The 20,009-nt window shown below is 38.9% G+C and overlaps 1 pseudogene; it reads left to right on the top strand.

Annotated features, from left to right (window-relative positions):
• The first annotated feature begins 10,576 nt into the window (after window positions 1-10,576).
• Window positions 10,577-20,009, top strand: part of LOC103298620 (splicing factor 3B subunit 6-like) — a 189,088-nt pseudogene continuing 179,655 nt past the window's right edge.

Here is a 20,009-nt window from a genome sequence, read left to right as displayed (position 1 = left end):
GAATATCACGCAGTTTCTCTATTTCCACAGCTGCAGTTACTTTATTTTCTGTGATCGCTTCTTTGTTTCCACCATTTCCCATTTTTGGTAGCAGCTCTGAGGATGTATTCAGCAAATATGAATTCTGTCCCTGCAAAGTCTGAGTCTCTGCCCGTGATAAATGGTTAAGTGTAGAATCTGGGCTGCAGAAGCACAGGAACAGGACGGGATCCAGGTGTAAATATGGTTTCGAATAGCCATCTCTCACCATGGAGACCAGGGAGACACATAAGAAGAAAGATGCTTATTCAGCAAGAAAAAAATAAGAAGAGCACAACTGTAAAGAAAAAAATAACAGATTTTTTACCCCTTAAACTATGTGCAATACTGCTAAATGACCATCCTTGAAATAAATGAATTTTGGCACTATAATTCAATGGACAGATAAGAAAAAAGTAAAAGATGATCCTTTCTGAGCCTATGGGCAGCTTGGTTAGAGTCAAACTTTATCCATCTGGATGCCTTTGCACTGAAAGAATTGCTAAGAAGTCTAATGATTTTTATTATTTGGATATGACATTGGTAATTTATTAAATATGTTAATTAGGTAAGCAAGGGGCCGGGGACATTTTGAAATGTCTGAACAAATTACTAACAGGCAACTGAGGGGTGCCAATTCTTGGGTGGATGTAATATTTAAACTCTTTTTCATTGTCGGCCACCGTGTCGTGAAAAGAACACTGACGTTCGCATAAGGAAAATTGAAGACTTGTACTTCAATATTTTGTTTATAGCCAACCTATGCCTAAGTGGATGTTTTAAAATGTCTGATGTATCATAGGATAATAAAAGTAAGTGAGGCAAAAGGGAAAGCAGGTGAGAAAGCAATTGAGATGAAGCGAGAGGTGTGAGTGTCCTGAGGTGCTGCCCCCTGCCCAGGAGAGAGCCATGCTTTGCCCTCCAGCTTTTAGTCACTGTCCTAACGGGGAGACAAGCACTCCCATGATTCACATTATCCATGAGCTAAAGCTGACTGAGCTAAAGCTGACGTACTCTGTCAGAAGAAGCATCATTGCACCCGATACTCAGACTCAAGAGAAATTTCTCCCTCCCTCGAGTCCTCATAAGAAAGGCAGTGAGTCATCTTGTGAAGCTGGGAGCATCCTGACTTTGGGCTGGGGCATTGCCTGAGGGCCTGCCCCCTCTCCGGCGCCTGGGCCCCCTCCCATCCACTCTGCCACTCTGTAAATGAAGTCACTTAACCTCTCGGTGACAAAGATGCTTCCACTGGAAAAACAAGAGCCTGGGTGACCTCTTGGGCTCCATCCAGCAGTAAATTCTGTTTCTCTGATTCTGATCCTGATAGTAGGTTCTTAAAAAGCTCTTCTTGCTGACATTTTTCATCATAGAAAGGGAAAGGATTCTTGAAATAAGACTGGGTGCATGTGTTTGTGCGTTTGTATTCCAACATTTTACTCACTGATCAACTGGATCAGACAGAATCCAGGAAGGAAACAGAACCCAGGAATTGGAGAAAGGAACATTTACATTGACGAATTAGTAACTGGTAGCAGATGAGTAGCCACTGAGAGGGGATAAAAGAGAACCCAAAGGATACTCTGGGCCTGAGAGACAGTACCCGATGTAGGAATGCACTTGGAGCAGGGCGTTGTCTCTGAAGCTGAGAGTGAGTTTCCACTGGAGAGGTGTGGCTGGGCCCACTGGATGGCAGATAAGTTCACTACAAAACCAAATCTGGTCACAGCCAGCTGGCAAGGAACGTGGGCAAGGATGATGGTTCAGAAAACCTTCCACTGGGGTCCCAGCAAACCTTGCTGAAGGGCGTGTGTCATTGGACCTCTGGCACATATGCCTCTAGTAGCCACGCCCTCGGAACGAGAAGAGGGGAAGCAACCAAATCGAGCCAAGTCTCATTTGGACACTGTCCCTCTCCTGACACCATTTACTGACCAAGCTTAACATGGTTTCAGCTTAAGGAGAAATCATCAAGGATTCCAACTCCAGCACCTCGAAGCAGAGCAATGCAGTGTGAATTTAGAGCTCAGGGGCAATACATTGGTAATTGGTATACCTTCTTTTCCTTATGTCAGTACATTCCAAAACATATAGTGTGCATTTATAAAGTGCTCATTGCACATTTTATGCTACACTTTATAAAGTAATGCATTTTACAGTATTCAAAGAGTTGGGACAAGAAGCAATGGCAACAAGGTCTAGAGCATTAGTAATTTCTCCAACAGTCCTATAGATAGCTGACAGTGAAAGTTTGTCAAATTAAGCACAACATATTGCTATACTGACTTTCTAATATTCATGGCATACAAGCTTGTGATTTAAACCAGCAGTGTTCAATCTATTTCATCTTATGGTGCACATTAATTAATTACTAAAATTCTGTGGCACACCAAAAAATATTTTTTTTTTCTGATCTGACCAAGAAAGAGGTATAATGTTGATTCATTCACACCAGCCAGCATATTGTTCTGTTGACTCTTGTCTTTTTTTATTTTTATTTGACACTCTAAGGGAAGAGAGATCAGTGCCCCTGACTATGAAAGAGAATTATATAGTCAGGTGTTGCATGTTTTAAAAATTCTGGCGGCACACAAGTGGAGAATTGCTGAATCAGACCATGGTAATGTTACTCTGTAAGTCAATAATCCTCTGAAAAAGGAGACCATATTGTGGATAAAAGTTAATTCATTTGTTCAGTTAGTCAACAAATATTTGATGAGTACCTACTATATGGTAGATGCTGGGAATATGGAACAAGATAAAAATGAAAAAGTCCCAAAGATTAGCCCTGGCCAGTCTGGCTCAGTTGGTTGGACGTCAGCCCATGCACCAAAAGGTTGCTGGTTTGATTCCTGGTCAGGGCCCATTCCCAGGTACTGGTTTCCATCCCCCCGGTAAGGGGCCTGTTTTGCCATCACATCAATGTTTTTCTCTGTCCCTCTCCCATCTTCTCTCTCTAAAAAATCAATAAAAAATATATTTTTAAAAGCCCCAAAGATTATATAGTTACACGGTGATAAGTGCTGTGAGAAGATGTGTAAATGCTGTGAAAGCAAATGATAGGGAGACTTCACTTCCTCAGGAAGGTTGGGAAGAATCCCTTCAGGAAGTGCAACTGAAGGTGAGCTGAGGAGTTATTACCTAAAGACAGGGGGTGGCGGGAAAACGCGTTCCAGGACCAGGGCACAGCATGTACAGTTCTTACCCATCACACATCAAGGAACTGAGAGGACTGTGTGCTGGGGCCTGGGGATCAGAGGAAGGGATCACTGAGGGAGGTGAATTCTCTGGCTGTCTGCCTCGGCCTTCATCTGTACCAACACTCCCCTGGGCCTCCAGCCTCCTGGCTCACACTGCAGACTTGGACTGGCCAGCCTCGTTAATTTTTGTGAGCCAGTCCTTATAATAATCTCTTTCTATGTACATGACACGTCCTACTGGCTCTGTTTGTCTGAAGCACCTAGTACAGATTTTGGTAAGTAGGAAAACATCCTGAGGTATTTCTTAAGAATTTAATCTCTATCTCAGTGGGGCAATTTGGGGACATTTGGGAATGTCAGGAGACATTTTTGGTTGTCACCACTTGTGGAGGGTGCTATCGGTATCTAGAGGGCAGAGAGCAGGCTAAACCTTTTAGAGTGAAAAAGACAGTTCTCCACGTGAAGAATGATCCTATTTATATTTTCAATAATAGTAAGGTTGAGAAAACGTGCTCTATCTGAACAGATAGCCAGGAAAGAATTTATGCAGGACGGGGGAGTAGAGGGGTTGCACAAAGAGTTGAGGTGAGATGTTGAGAGGAGAAAACAGTGAGTGTTCTATTGCTTTTCAAAAACATATTGCTGTAGAGGAAGGCTATAGTTGATACACATTAAAATCAAGGGGGGTCTTAAGAAATACTGCTGTAAATATTAGCATTGTCAAACATGAAGTTAAACTTGTTTAACTTAATTCTCTTTCATAGTGTTGTTATTTTGAAATCATTGCTATAAAAATTCTGGACCCCATCCCTCAGGAAGGATAAAGTGAACAGCAAGCAGCATTATTCAAATGGCTCCAACATAAGAGAAAAAATTAAAACATGGTCAATGTTCATCATTGAGTTTTACCTCATTCAAATGACATGTTACAGAGTTCTGTGAAATTAAGGAATCAATTTATTTATTTTTTATTGACTTAACTTTCAGACTTAAAAACATTTTCAGGTGAGAATGCAACAAATTCCCCCACATTTCCATATGGTTAAGTGTTATTGAAGCCTAGATCTACAGGAAGTCATAAATATTCGAGTAGAAAGGTAATGAAAGGTAATTTCTGAGAGTTAGGTTAAGACCTGAGGGGAAAGGATCCTGACTGCTGTAGGAATTTTTTGGTATTGCAGTGATAGATGTAAAAATTAGGAAAAAAACAACAAAAACATTCATATAGCACAGTAAGCCACATAGTAGGTCTCAGGACATTTAGCATAGTATTCACTCTACAGTTTGCAGCCCATTCAACCCCCTCTCCCCTCTCTAACTCAGGAAAGATTAATATTTTAACAGTTGGGCACTTTTTTATCAAATACTTTCTGTCTAGAGGTTATAAAATGGTAGGTTACAGATATACTTCTATAAAAAGATTTGTACTGAGATTTGTTTCCAACTCTCTTTACAATGAATTACAAAGTTTGAAAAATGTTTTGTTGGAAAGGTTTTAACCAGACTTGTTTGAGTATTTAACAAATTCTTAATTTCCTTGTAAATCTTGATTGAACTAGGCAGATGGGCCCACCTACAACTAACTTCATCAATGAGCCAGTCTTCATTGTATTTTCAAAGAAGCAAGCACTTCTTTTGATCCTTAGAGAAAGAGAAACTATCAGGGAAAAAGAGTGGATTTTGAAAGAATACTAAAAAGCCACTGGAAATCCTTAAAAGTAAAACTGTCCACTAAATAAATATTTAAGTACTTCTATCTTAATGCAAATAGAAAAAATAAGAATCTTCATGCTGGCTGGAAAATAAATACCCATAAAAGTATTCCTTAAGTGGTCAAATCCTAGAGTATTTTTTAATTCAAGAGATTCCATTTGTTCTCATCTTGGTGAAAAAGTACACATCACTTTTTGCTCCCTTAAGCTCTCTAGACACTTTTCTGAAACTCTATCTTCAAGTTTTCCTTCTCTATTATCTGCTTAAAACAAACAAGCAAGCAAGCACACAATCTAGAGCAGTGATTTTCAACCCCTGTGCCATGGTATACTGGTGTGCTGCAAGAATGTTTTACAACATGCAATACCTGACTATTTAGTCAGGGGCACTGACCTCTTTTCCTTAGATTGACAAATAAAAAAATGACAACAGCCAACACAACAATAGCTGTCTGGTGTGAATTACTAAAAATTATACCTCTTTTTTTGTCGGATCAGCAAAAAAAAATATTTTTTGGTGTACCACAGGATTTTACTAATTAGTTTGTGTGCCATGAGATGAAAAAAGTTGAAAATCGCTGATTGAGAGCATTAGAAAGGAAAGCCTGTGACGACTCAAGTGATTGCTACCGATCAGCAGTGTGTATTAGATTCTTAACAGTTGATGTTATAAAGACTAAGTAATATTTGGAATTTAGAATTATATATATTAAGTAACTGAATATTTAATCCAGAGGACTCACAAAAAATGTTAAAACTGTGAACTGACTAGCTTCCTCATCGGTACTTGAGTTGGCTCCAATGCTACATGTTACTTCCAATGTTTATACATAATCACCTTTCACTCACAAACCTGATAAGAGAAATTGCATTTCTTTGGAGATGGAAGCAATCTAGATAGTGGTTAAAGGGAAGTGCTGATGAACACACAGTTGCAGAGGAGATGTCTGCAATTTTTAATGACTGGCCTGCAAAGAATCAGAAGCACAATTTATGGGAGCACTGACCTTCCTACCACTTGAACATCACATTTTAAATCAAAGAAAACAAAGATTTTAAAAGAGGGAACATGTGGCCAAGTGTGCACACTGTAGTCCCTGAAATCAATCTACTCAACCGAAGGACACTTTAAATGGTACAGTGTTTTCCTGCATTCTTTGTGAGTTTTTGTTTTGTTTTTGTTTTTGATACTTGTCTTCTCTTGGCCAGATAGTTGGCCGACAAACTATTTGCAAACATTTATATGACTTCTGCTTATGTATTCCAGAGAGGGAAAGACCTTTTGTTATAGGTAGTAAAAATCAAGCCAAACAGATAGTCAGGGTTGTAATTTGCCAAAGGTCAAAGGTCATGACAAGTGAATGACTCCAGAGGCCTTGGGGTCAAAAGTGCAACTGGAATCCCATAACCTCCATTAGGCTTTTTACATCACAAAAGAGAGCAGTGCTTTGCTAACTCCTGTGAAGGAATCCATAGGCATGCTCACATTTTTCCTTGAAAAATTATTTCAAAATGATTCTGCCCATGATTATTTTTTCCCCTTGAAGCCAAGTGGCATGAAATAGGCTTTTATATAAATTGAATGTCTCCTTAGCCTTTTCTTAGTATTCTATATTGGCAACCTAGAGGAGGAAGAACTAAGATTAATATGCATTTTTTTAAATTGAAAATAAGCACATTTTTTTAGAAGATCAAAACCCAAACCAATGAAGTGCATTTACCTTCTTCTTTGTTATTTCTTTTTCCATCCCATGTGTATTTATTGGGTGTACCTGAAAACTGTTTTCCTTGAAAAAATAAGAGCAATAGTAATCTCGTGTGCTTTCCACTTGGGGTCTATCTTTGTGCTATATTCTTAATACATGTCCAAAATAAAGTTTTGTGACTGGAAACAATCTGGTATTATACTTTTTGTTCTGCTTTGTGTTTTTGCTAATTTAAAACAAGTAAAACTTCAGTGATAACAGGGCCACTGTCTAGGTCAGAATGTCTGTGGTAGATCCCACAATATATTAGTAGCTGCAGCTATATCTATGCCATGTGAACCGGAAGAAAAATGCAGAACCTTACTTTTCAACTCCATTGGTTTCTAACCTCTCATGTGCAATGAGCACTTAATTCCTCATAGAGAAGGAAATAGTCACTCTGTAGAATCCTGCGGCCCATGAAGGGTAATTGGATAACATCTTTTGAAAGATTTACAAGGCTGCCAAGGATTTTGCCAGCTTTAAACCTGATTGATTCAGTGTGAAAAGATCTGAACAATTCTGACCTAAAAGTTTAAAGACAGACCTTTCCTGTGAAAGTATAATTTAAAGGCTGTAATAAAATTGTATTGGAAAACACCACATTGAAGAACACAGCCATAAATTGCAAACTTTGCATTATGTTAAAGGACATTTTTTCCCCCCCTTAAGTCCCTAATTGTTCACCAGAAACTTTAATAATGAGGTGATATTGTTTTTGCTTTTTATTTTTTTCTCTCCTGGGAGAAGTCCCTAAAGAAAGACAAAACTATCCAAGAAGTTCGATTTCTTGGTTGTACATAAAGAGGAATGTATGCAACTTCCTTTTATTAGGTAAAATAAAGAAAAGTAAAATTGCACTTATCTTTAACAAAGAAAGAGTGGACAAACAGTCTTGTTCCATATTTGAATTTTTCAAGATGCTGATTCTCATCATATATTAATTTCCATTTTGACAAAATAGATGCACATATACACTCATAATTAGTACAATATTTTGTGAGTAGAGTAGGCTCAAATGCTTGTGATGACTCAGACAGATTGATGATTAAGTATCTTCCGGCTAATTACTCCGGGCCATTAATTATTTATCCAACTCCATAAGTCTTTCATCTATTTTAACCTCTCTCTTCTACTGCCCATTTTAGAAGAGGCAGGTTAGGAAAAGCATAAAAATTTCAAGTAAACAAAATTAAGTAGAGTCCATACATCTTTTCTTTTTCTTTAGAATCAGAGAAAAATTGATACTATGGTATTTAGACAAAAGCCTATTTATCTTTAAACAATACCTCCTTTGTGACATGCTCACTAACTTTGTGTTACCTTCTCAAATTTCAGTTTGAAAGATTTAGGGAAAAGTGCCATGTGCTCACTTACCTGTGATTTGGGCGATATGCCATTGGCCTTTTGATTCTTAGAATCATATGAATTAGTCTTAGATGTTTAAAATGGGAATCTTGACTTACGGGTACTTTTGTCACTACATACATATTTACATGGGATCAAGAATGATTGCTTCTTATTTACATTGGTGAGAATACTAACTTTCCAACAAACTGAAAACCTGTTTTAAAGGACAAAGCAAAAACAGAACTATGGCACTAAGAAAAGAAGTTTCAATTAAGAAGTATATAGAGGAGGAGCCCTCTTCCGTGTAAACCAGTTTGTTCTGAGAAAAGGCATTCAGAAAGGAAGGAGGGGACAAGAGCTGGTTCTCACATTTCTTTCCTGAAGAATTAGGCAATAAGTTAGCTCAGGCTTTCACCCCTTCCACCCTCGAACTAGAGTTAAGTGTCTAGGAGGTAATTCAACCTGCCACCTTAAAAATCCTCCCTGAATTGTGAATTAGAACAGTTTCCCTCCTCCCCATTGAAGTAATCAAGAGTTGAAGTTGAATAAATTTCTCTGTATCAACTTCCAGCTGCCTGTTATCAATTTCTGCAGAATGTGTTATTCCGTTGGTCTACAACAGTATTTTACACTGGCATGGTCCCCATAAGCTTTTCTTCAGAACGTTACAGTCAGTTGAGCTGAAAATTGTTAACTACTAGAAAAATACCCCAGGGTGAATGAAGAGGTAGATTAGGAATTGGCAATGAAAATATTTTTTTATATGTTCACATCACATCGAATATCTTTATACAAGTCATCTTCCAATAAAGGCTCAGAACAGACTTTGCAAGATGCCTGATTTTGAGTTCTGGTGCCACCTAGTGGAAAGGAGGAGAAGATGCAAAAGAGGCCTGATTTGAGTCATGGCCCAATCCCAATGGATCAAGACTATTGTCTGGTTAATTTCCTTCAAATCATTGTATAACTTTCCTGATGAGACACTTTTCAGGGCTTCCCATCAGTTAAAGGATTAAGATCAAATGCCTATTTTTCTGATATTCAAGGCCTCCCACCATCTGCTTCCAGCCTACCTGTGCAGCATGACTTGCAACTATTCCTCTCCTTGAATTTGTCATAATAGCCAGGTTGGACTCGCAAACAACATTCCTCACCTTTGCTCATGTTACTTATCCAGCCATAGGAGACTCTTTTATCCTCTTAGGATCTCATATTTGGAAAGATCTTAATGTTGGATTAGATGTCTTCAATACTTGTGCCTCCCATAAAATTCCCTCATTAGAAAGTCCTCCTACCTCTTCTTGAACATCTCCAGGAGCAATGAATTCAACCTGATCTGAGATACCTTTTTATATATTTCATCTACCTCTGGTAGAAAGTATTTTCTCATATTAATCCGACTGATCCAGCCCTAGAGCAGGGTGAATGCTAGATGTAGGTGTGGGCTCAGCCCACAGACTCTAGAGCAAGTTGAGTTCAAATTCCAGTTTTGGCATTTTCTAATTGTGTGACATTGAGCATATGACAAGTTCCCTGTACCTCAGTTTCTTCACCTGTAAAATAAGGATAAGAACATTAAATAAGGATAAGCCTATTAAATCAGGGTTGTGAATCAGCTTAGGTGTGTGGAAGTGCTTAAAATAGTATGTGACACATGGTATATGCTTTACAAGTGTCTGATTTATTATGTTTATAGCTTTGGGAAGTCATCAAAGCTGTATGGTTGTATATAATGGGACCAAATGAAAAGAGTGTATTGAAAGTATATCTCAATGTATATATTTGGAACACTTCATCTATAAGATGGTCCACTGGGACATCAGATTGAGAGATGCTGCATGCTACATGCAGCTATATGCTATAGCCAACTCTATGCAGACATATGTACATAGATATGGGGTAATCAGCATCATCAAGGCTGTCAATTCCTGACATATTCTACTTTACTTTGTCTAACTTGGCATTTTCTAAACCTGTTTGAGCCAAGAATCCTTTTTAGTGTAACATCTTAACACAAATTTATGTTTTAGGAGGGAGATCGTCAACTCAAAACCTTTAACAACAAAACAAATTATGTAAACCAGGGAAGGGGGCCAGGTGAAATACAGTATGGAATAGTATGAATTATGGGGAAAACTAGAGGACAAATATCCACTTAAATGAATTTCAGTTTGGCTTGTGGAAAACCCTGCATAGACAAAAATAATCTGCAAACTGAATCTGGGCTATGTTCAGCATATTTGTGATTCCTATAGCATGAGAGAAAAAGAGCTAACTGAATAACCTGGGGAAGAAATTATTTTTAGAGATGATAAAGAGAAGTCAGCAAAAGAGATTGTGGTGAAAAGGTAAGCGATACAAGAAAGAGTAGCATCCTGTTCACAAAAATAATCTAAACAGGGAGGTCTCTGGGACCTCTAGAGAGGGTGCATTCGTTCCCCATTGCTGCTGGTACAAAGTACCACGAACGTAGTGGCTTATGACAACACATTTGTTATTTAAGAGTTCTGTAGGCCTGACATGGGTCTCACTGAGCTAAAACCAAGGTGTCGGCATGGCTGTTTTCCTTCTGGAGGCTCTGGGGGAGAAGCTGCTGCCCATCCTTTTCCGACTTCGAGAGGCTGCCTACAGTCCGTGGCTTGTGGCTCCTTCTTCCAGAGAGGACATTCGGTATTCAGTCCTTTCCACTTCACATCACTCTGGCCTCTTTTCCTGCCTCCCTCTTCCACTTTCAGGGAAATTCCAATTACATGGGATATTCCAGGATACTCGGTCTATTTTAAAGTCAGCCCATTAGCAACACTAATTCCATCTGTAGCTGTAATTCCCCTTTGTCACAGAATTTGTGAATATGTTAGAACAGGAACAGAGCCATTATTCTAGCTCTATAGCTGAGAGTAGGTAAGAAGAATAGTGAAGAGAGGCTACCGTGTTTATGAGAGCCAGGATTAAAGCTTCCTCATCCCCCACACTCAGACTATGCACCCCCTTACTTTATAAGAATAGGAGAGAAAGTGGAGAAAGGGGGAGGGAATTGAAACTCACTTGGCCAGACATTATGTTCATAATTCATGGTGTGTGGCTCAACGGTGCCTGTACAAATGAGAATAAAGATGTCCCTCTGGAAGATGGATTAGAAAAGGAGGCCTCTTCCAGGCAGATAAGCTCCCCAAAAGCCATCCTTCCCCCCATCTAGGTAAAGAGATTCCAAAAATATGTCCCTACTTTAGGCGGATGCAGTCCTGTGATAGATTGTGCAGAGAAAGAAGTGGAGTGTCCGTGCCGCCCTGGGCTGGGTTCCTTTGCATGGGGCGCAGCTTTATAGCCACAGTGGCAGGCGGGAGACAACCTACATTCTGGGCTCCTCTGAGGAAGTCTCTCTTCACCTTGTCATGCTCAGAGATAAGCTTCTTCCATGGCCTTTCCCAAACTTTGTAGGGTTTTCTCAGAGCATTTCTAGTAGAATAGCTACATTATCTTCGGTTCTTACACAATGTCTTCTTTCTTGACAGTGAGTTCTCTGAAAGTACTTTAAAGCATTTAAAGCACTTTGTTTTCAACTCCAACAGAGTGTCTTTTAACCCCAGCACACATAGGTGTTGTCTAAATATGGCAAATTGTGAAGGAGCTCAAAAAAAAAAAAATGAGTGAAATATGGGATATAGAAAACTAACAACAAAAATGGTAACTAATAAATGTGTGTTGAGTTAGTTGGATATTTAATTCCCTATGTCTGTGGCACCCTATTATTATTCTAACATAATAGGTACCTAGTTCTTTCTTCCTTTCCTCCTATACTCTGAGTCTTCTTTTCCTTTTTACTGACTACATCACTAACTTCAAGGCTTTGGCTTACTCATTTCTTCACTCATGTGTTTATGAGCACTTGTCTATGCCCTATTTTAGAAATTGATAAATGAGTCAAAGTCCTTGTCCTCGAGATATTATATTATGCCACCCCACCTATGATCTCTGAAATTCCTGTTGTTGCAGAAGACCAAGAAAACCAAGGACGCTACTGAGGAAGTTGGAGGGACACTGTTTAATAATGCCAGCGGACTCAGGGAACAGCCTTCCAAATCTGAGTGAAGGAACACGCATGGGGCCCTCCTTTATATCTCCCTCTCTGTGATCTTTGTCCCACAAGCATGGATTATGCTTCCGGTCCTTTTCTTGGGCCTTGCAAGAAGGCCCCCAGGTGTTGGGGGGTCTCCAGGCCATATCTGGTGGTCTGGCCTGGCATCAGAGTCAACAGCCCTCCCTCTGGCCAGAGCACTGTCCACATTCCAATGGCCTCTGTAACCGGTTCTGCAAGACCAGTATCTGGGAAAGAGATAGGGACTTAATCATAGGTCATCAGGAATGTACACCGAGCTTACTGGCCTGGACTCAGATCACCAGCCCCAAATATCAGGGCTACATTGGAATCAGCCCTTTTAGCCTCCTCACTGTAGGCACCTAAAGTGACTCCTCTATTACTGACAGCTTCACTAAGAACAAACCCAGCTTCCCTCCTATTTGAGTGAATCACGCAGGGCAATGAGCACCCACTTTACAATACTTTAATTGGAAGTGAAAGTCTACCTAATCACATGACTAAGTTCTCGCTGCACGCAACGCAAAAGCAGCTGAGCAATGGCGGCAATGCAAGGTAATGCAAACCTCCACCCAGATTCCACAGGTCCTAAGGAATGGATGGAATCTGCCACATCTTCATTCTTTGATGTGCCTCATGATCAGCCATGGGAGCCCTTTCAGGCAGTGAGCAGCCTGGGGTTATAAATAGTCAGTCAAAGAGCTCTTTGCTCTGAAGGGCTAAATGCTAGCTGCTGCTTTGAGGCTGCTTCTGGGGCAATACAAGTTTACGCTTGAAATCCTGAGCATTATTTGCTTAACCATATCTCCTTCATCTAACCTTCACAAAACCAGGAATTTCAGAGGTAAAATGCTGGACTTATAAACCTTATTCTTTGCAGATTTTCAAAAAAGCCACACTTCATGAGGCACAAAAAGGAAAATGCTTGTCATGACTCCGTTGTCTATTTACCTGTAAATCCTTTGTGATGTAACTTGAGGGATATTGTTAGACGGGGTTATGCAGGTTTCACACTTCCAAATGCCTAAATGAAGAGATTCATGAGTGGTTTAGAATGTGGTTTAAAGAACAAGAGGCATGAGGTATTTGTAGCCATAAGAGTATCATTCACACTTAAGAAAGCCTTATCATTGAAGATTTAGGCAGACTGGCAATCAATATGTTTGTTATTTGCTGGAGAATTTATTCAAAACAATCCAATGCAGATCTAGTATGAATTGTTGACAATTGAAACAGCTTTGTCATCTAAGAAATTCAAATGATCACTGCTGCATGTTATTTTGATGTAAGAATTATCATTTAATGTTTCTCAGGTGTCAGGTGCTTCACTTGTATCACCTCATTTAATCCTCAGTTTCCATTTTATAGGAGAGAAAACGGAGGTACAGTTTGTTACCATTAGATATTACATTAGTTAGCTAGATATTAATGAAGGGAAGGAAGCAAAGAGGAGTTCGGACACTGAGTCTGTTTGCTTCACCAGGAAGCTACAGCTTCACACCCAAGAAATCATTCTCCATCCGAGGGGATTAATACCCCTCCCCTCCCTCCTCTGGTACTGAATTGTCCAGGGGAGCAGGTAGGTACTGTCAGTTTAACCTGGGGAAAAGATCACTGGCTGGGGGATGAAGCCCAATGCAAGTCCTCCAAATCTTGGGAAGTTAATTGGTTGCTTTTAAAAAAGCTTCTGGTTATCATCCCAGGAGATAGAGCTCTCTCTCTCTCTCTCTCTCTCTCTCTCTCTCTCTCTCTCTCTCTCTCTTCACTAGCCCTGTTCTGTTTGTTGGTGTTCTCTCTTTCCTGGGAGCCTGTGACCAAGTAGGTCTAGTGTCCATCTGGCTCGCTGCTGACTGTGTGTGGGCTCCCAAGAAGTATGAAGCAGAAACTCTGGGCATTGGTTTTATTTTGAGCCTGCTGAAGACTTGGTTGGACTTTTTCCATGGTGGGACTGAGGGGAATGGGACATTGGAAGCCCAGGGGTAGGGGCAGTATCACCTTGCCACATCACAATCTCCAGTGCATGGATCCTTGGCATTCTTTCCTTGCAATCCTGTGGAAAAGCCTGTTTCCCACCAACAGCAAGTTGATTTGAATCCCGGCAATCTGAAGATAAAGTTCAAGCTCTTAATTCTTTTATTTCCTCCTTTTTTTTTTTCTTTCTTTCTTTCTTTTTTTTTTTTTTTTTTTTTAGTTAATGGTATATGTGAAGCATGAGTTTATAACATTAGAGAAAAAAAACTGGCTACATTTAAGAAAAAATAAATTAAAATAGAAAGCAATTAATTGTTCTTAACGTTATGAAGGATGTTCTAAATACTTGTAGAAGAGTGATTTCATGTATGGAAATTTATAGGAAAAAAAGTCCTCTTTTCTGAATAAGCAATCACAGCATCAATCCTTCTGTTTTTAAATTTTTATAATTACCTTTCTCTTACATTCATTCTTAAAACTTGGTAGTTTCTACCCAAACCATTAGTATACAGTTATGCATATTCTCTCTCTCTCTCTCTCTCTCTCTCTCTCTCTCTCTCTCTCTCTCTCTCTCTCTTTAATGGAATATGTATATTCCATTATTTATTCATTAAACAACTGAGAATCATTGCCTTGCCCTCTTTATGCACTTATAAATTTCCCAGTTCTTCAATATCTGGAAAGGAAGTGTGATCAGTAGAATAACCTGTCACCAAAGATGCCCTTATTCAAACCCTTGCCCAAGACTGACTGGCTGTTTGTTCCTCAGTATCTTCTCTCTGTAACATGAGAACTGTAGCAGGAGCTGGCGGGGTTAGGAGGAGGATTAAATGCAGTGAGGAATGTCAGTAGTCCCTTCCTATGGAGAAAATGTAGAAGTTGAATCTCCAAGTCTATTGCTTCATGTGCTGGCAAAAGACATAGTTTATGGGGGGTACTGGTTAAATTCCAGCCCTCCCTCTTGGAGTCCATAAACGAGGACCCAACATCAGCCCCACTTAGGCTAATCTGCCTGTTCTGTGTCAATCACAAGCTGCAAGTCTTATAATGACAGCTTTTCCTCCAGTATGTGGTGGTTTTTTCTCAGTCTCAGAGGGAGACTGAGAAACAGGGCAACAAAGATCTAGTAAAATTGAATTATGGAAAAATCACTGAAGCAATATACCCTGGGGCATGTGTGATGGCAGCACTGTGTAATAAGATGAGTACACCCATTAGAAAAATTTTCAAACCATATTTTTCTCTATGGTTATTATCATGGCTATAATAATTTTTATGTGGCCATAGGATTAACATATGGATTGCTTAGGTTTCTTTCTTGTGTATCATTCAGAAGACTAACCTTTACTTTTGCCATTAAAAGATTCCTTAAAGAAATCTGAAAAGAGACACAAATGTTTTTAATAATTATTCTGCAGTGCTAAATTTTCTATACTTAGCACACATTGGGAGTATTTATAATTTAAAAACACTTTATTTTAAAATAACTTTAGCGAATAGTTTTTGAAATGGCTCTTTTGGGATTATTGTAGCCATTGTGTAAAGGCAGCAGTTAAAGAAAGATTTGACACTTCAGAAAAATAAAATAAAATAAACCACTTTTGGCATGTGAAAAGTCATTTACAATCACACCTCAAACTTTAGCTGTTAATATTAACAGGGATAGTTATAGCCGAAGGGGTCGTTACATGCTTATAAAGGGAGTTCCACTAAATATAGCAGCATTAGGAGAAGTGTTGACAAGAAGAGTTGAAAATAAAACTTCAAGACAACTTTTTGATTTAAAATTCTATTTTTGTGTGTGTATGTGAATGTCATTTTTGAGGAAACTTGCACTTTATTGCAACATAAAAAGAAATGAGAAAATAAGCCAAAGAAAATGTTATTAGGTCCAAAGTAGGAGGACAATCTTTAAATAGGCACATAAATAGCCCATGAGACAGTGTGTATTTTCTCTTAGTCTCCTTGTTGGCTTGTTCAAGAGACTAGTCTAACACCATTTTGCCTGCAATACATCCTTTTCTTATAGTTTTAATTGATTACATAAAAAATATTTTGTCCTAATAATTATTCTTGATTTTCTCTACCATGGCAGGATTAACATTCTTATAAATATTATACGGGAAAATTTTAAATTCTTATTGAAAGTATATTCCCCTTCAGGTCATGGACATAGAAGGGGGCAGATTTGGTCTCCTTACTAAAATCATATCCTTGCAAACCAGGTTATTTTCATGACAAGATTTTCTTTCTTTACATCTTCTATAAGCATATCAGAAAATAAACCTAGAGGCACCAGCTTTTAGGGGTTTTCCACAGAGAAGATAACCTATAGAAACAGTAAACTCTCCTATTTTCATGTTCTTTACAACCCATAGAACTCAGATAACTATTTTTTAAATTATGTTATTGAAAGGAAAGGGGGCAAAATAGACAGGTTTAGGGAATAAAGAGAGTCCATGGGGGAGGAATGCATAGGTGAGGGCTTAGAGCTGCCAGAAGGCATCCATTCACAGAGAATAGAAAAATGCCACAGGATAAGGAGGGAGGAAGGCCTACATTCACAGAGGATAAAGTCAAGTCACAAGATATCAGGAAGAAGGAAACATACTTTCACAGAGGATAGAGAAATGTCAATAAATGCCAGAAAGAGGGAAACATATTTTCATGGGAGATAGAAGAATGTTGCAAGATAAGGGGGGGAAAAAGGGAGAGGGCGCCACATGGGTTTTGGACGTTGAAACTGATATTCTGCAAAAGAGTGACCAATTAGGAAAGCACAGGGTCATAAAATGGGGAAAGGGTCCAATTAGAAGGGAGCATGAAGAGACAAAGAATTTCCAGCCTTTAAAACTTTAGAAAAAGGGCCTTAGTTGGTTACCCCCTTGGGAATCCTTCCCTACGGGGGAGTTTGTATTTGCTTCTAATAAATTTCCACCATTTTACTAACAAGTTCTTTTAGTCCATGAATTTTACTTTTCAAACTTCATGAGGCAAAAACCTGCAAAGGGGAGATCCACTCCCCGAACCCCACGTTTCATTATGGAATAGCAATGTTTTCAGAATTGCACTTGAATCATTAAAAGAAGGTTAAAATCAGTTAATAAATTGAATGACTATATTCATTTCTTCAGGTTTGTCCTTCGAGGAATCTGAATTCAACCCCAGTGACACAGCATTTTAGATATGAGATGTTGGAAAGTCACTTAATCTTCTCAGAGTTTATGGAAGGACAAAATGATGTCATATAGTATATATAGAGGCCTATAGCAACCCTGGCTCACAGAAAGTATTCATGAATATAACCCAAGTTACAGATTCACAGTAGTGATTTAGATAGCCAAAGTATTAAATTAAGTAAAAATGTCCCCATGCTCTGGTATTCTATGTATATCATCATTCTCTGAAATGCTCATAGTTTACTCCAATTTATATGAGCCCAGGCTAAGTGAACCAGGACTTAGTAGTCATTCACTAGTAGTTTGAATGACTTCAATTATAGAATACACATGTTTAACAATTAATTGTTGGCTTTCATTCATTCATTAGAAATATATTAATGAGCCTCTGCTCTAAGCCAGGCATTGGTCTCTGCAGTGGAATATAATGGTAAACAGTTCTTGCCTGTATGGAGCTTATATTCTAGAAGGTAGAGAGAGCCAACTAAGTAGAGAAACACTTCACCAAGATGACTTCAAATAATGGTAAGTACTTGGAAGAAAATCAACCAGGGTCGTACTTTAAGTGATTGGGGGTTAGGTCTACTTTGGATTATTGGGAGCCAGAGAGGTCCTGGATGAGAAATTGACACCTGAGAATACAAAGGGCAAGAGGAAAGGATCTGGAGAATCAGTGTCCCTAAGCAGAAAATTCTAAAGGCTCTAAAGAAGGAAGGAGTTTGCTTATTTGGAAAAGAAAGAAAGCTGATGAGGGCAAATAAAGCACAGGAGGGAGAGGGAGAGAAGGGGAGGTCCCTGTCATGGAAAGCCTTGGTCATAGTAAAAGTTTGAGGGTTTTTAGCAGGTGAATGAGACATCTGATTTGCAATTTGAAGATCATTCTGGCTACAGTGTGGAGAACAGCCATGAAGGGAGTCAAGGATAGAAACAGGAGATGCATTGGGAAGCTATTTTAATTCAGAGAAGATACAATGTGGCTTGGATTGAGTTACGGAAATGTAGGGTGGATGTTACAGGGCCTATAACATACTAGTATATGCCCCAAAAGGGCATATTTGGAAGTACTAGAGTTGATAAGACTTATTAATTTGAGGAGAGATGAGAAAGGAATCAAGGACAACTATAAGGTTTTTGGCTTAAGCAATTGGACAGGTGTGATACCATTTCTGAGATGAAGAACTTTAAGGAAGAAGAAGATTATGCATTGAGGAAAACTTTCAGAGCCACATGGCCAACCTCCAGTGTGGATTTTGTCCATTTCTCTAAATATGATGTGATTACTTGAGAACTGAGAAAACCTGCCACTTCTTTCATCCATCTAAAATACCATTTACCTTCTAGCTCATGCCTAATACTTTATGCAAAACCTGGAATTGCTATGCTTAACTTATATCTACAAACCCATATCTGCAATTCTTAGTTCCATGAGCTTGGAAAATTAAAAACTTGAGTAACTAATTTGGTGACAAAACTCATCTCACCTGATCTCATTTGGTGGCAAAGTCCAGCTTGAATTTAAGTAAGGGCATTTATAACCTTCATCCCTCTTAGTATTATAATTCATGCATTTTTATGCAGAAATACTTATGTGTTTGGTCACAATGTTCTGTTCTAGACCCTATTGGGATTACATAGTATAAAGATATAATCTTTACAAAATAAAAATAAAATTAAGAATCTTGAAACACCTCTGTCCTAAAGTCTTAGAGAAAGGATTATAGAACTAAACTTTATTTATTTATTTTTTAAATATATTTTATTGATTTTTTACAGAGAGGAAGGAAGAGGGATAGAGAGTTAGAAACATCCTTGAGAGAGAAACATCGATCAGCTGCCTCTTGCACACCCCCTACTGGGGATGTGCCCGCAACCAAGGTACATGCCCTTGACCGGAATCGAACCTGGGACCTTTTAGTCTGCAGGCCGACGCTCTATCCACTGAGCCAAACCGGTTTCGGCTAGAGCTAAACTTTAAATTGAACAGTACTTTATTGTGTGTTTCACTACTTGGTATAAAAAATGTTGGATCCTTTTCTTAGAGAAGAAGGGGTTTACAAAGTGCACTCTGCCCAAGGGAGGAGAAGTTGAAAAAGCCAACTTTACTGATATTATAATCATTTCAGATCCAAGCATAGAGGGCAATGAAGGGAATGTCAACATAATGGACTTTGAGGGCAGGAAGGTTGATATTCTTATGAAAGATAAAGTCACATAGACAAGTTCAATTCATCAGCAATTGTTTAATTCTAATGACTAAAAAAACTGTGTCAAGATGTCAATTCAATTTGCCCAAGTTAACAAGGAGGGGCTCAAACACTTAATGTCATTAATTCTAAACTGCATATCCCCCACATGTTAACTTTTCTGAAATTGTGATATATCTTCCAATTGATGGAATCTCAAAGTGGACACTGATCAGATGAAAGTGATGATGTGCTATTGTGTGTATATACTCAACCTGGCTGTTGGTTCTGGCTGCACGGCAAGAAAACTAAAACCCTCAAAATCCCAAGCCTATACTATATAGGGACCTTAATAGGATAGGGTCTTAGTCCATTTGGGCTGCTATAATAAAAAGATCATAGTCTGGGTGGCTTATAAACAATAGAAACTTATTTCTCACAGTTTGGAGGCCGGGAAGTCCAACATCAAGGCACAGGCAGATTTGAAGTCCGGTGAAGACCCGATTTCTGGTTCCCAGGCAGCCCTCTTCTTGCTGTGTCTACACCTGGGGGAAGGGA

The sequence above is a fragment of the Eptesicus fuscus genome, chromosome 8, assembly GCF_027574615.1.
Source record: "Eptesicus fuscus isolate TK198812 chromosome 8, DD_ASM_mEF_20220401, whole genome shotgun sequence".
NCBI lineage: Eukaryota > Metazoa > Chordata > Mammalia > Chiroptera > Vespertilionidae > Eptesicus > Eptesicus fuscus.
Note: the sequence above shows the minus strand (reverse complement) of the source record. Positions and strands in the feature narration are given on the sequence as shown.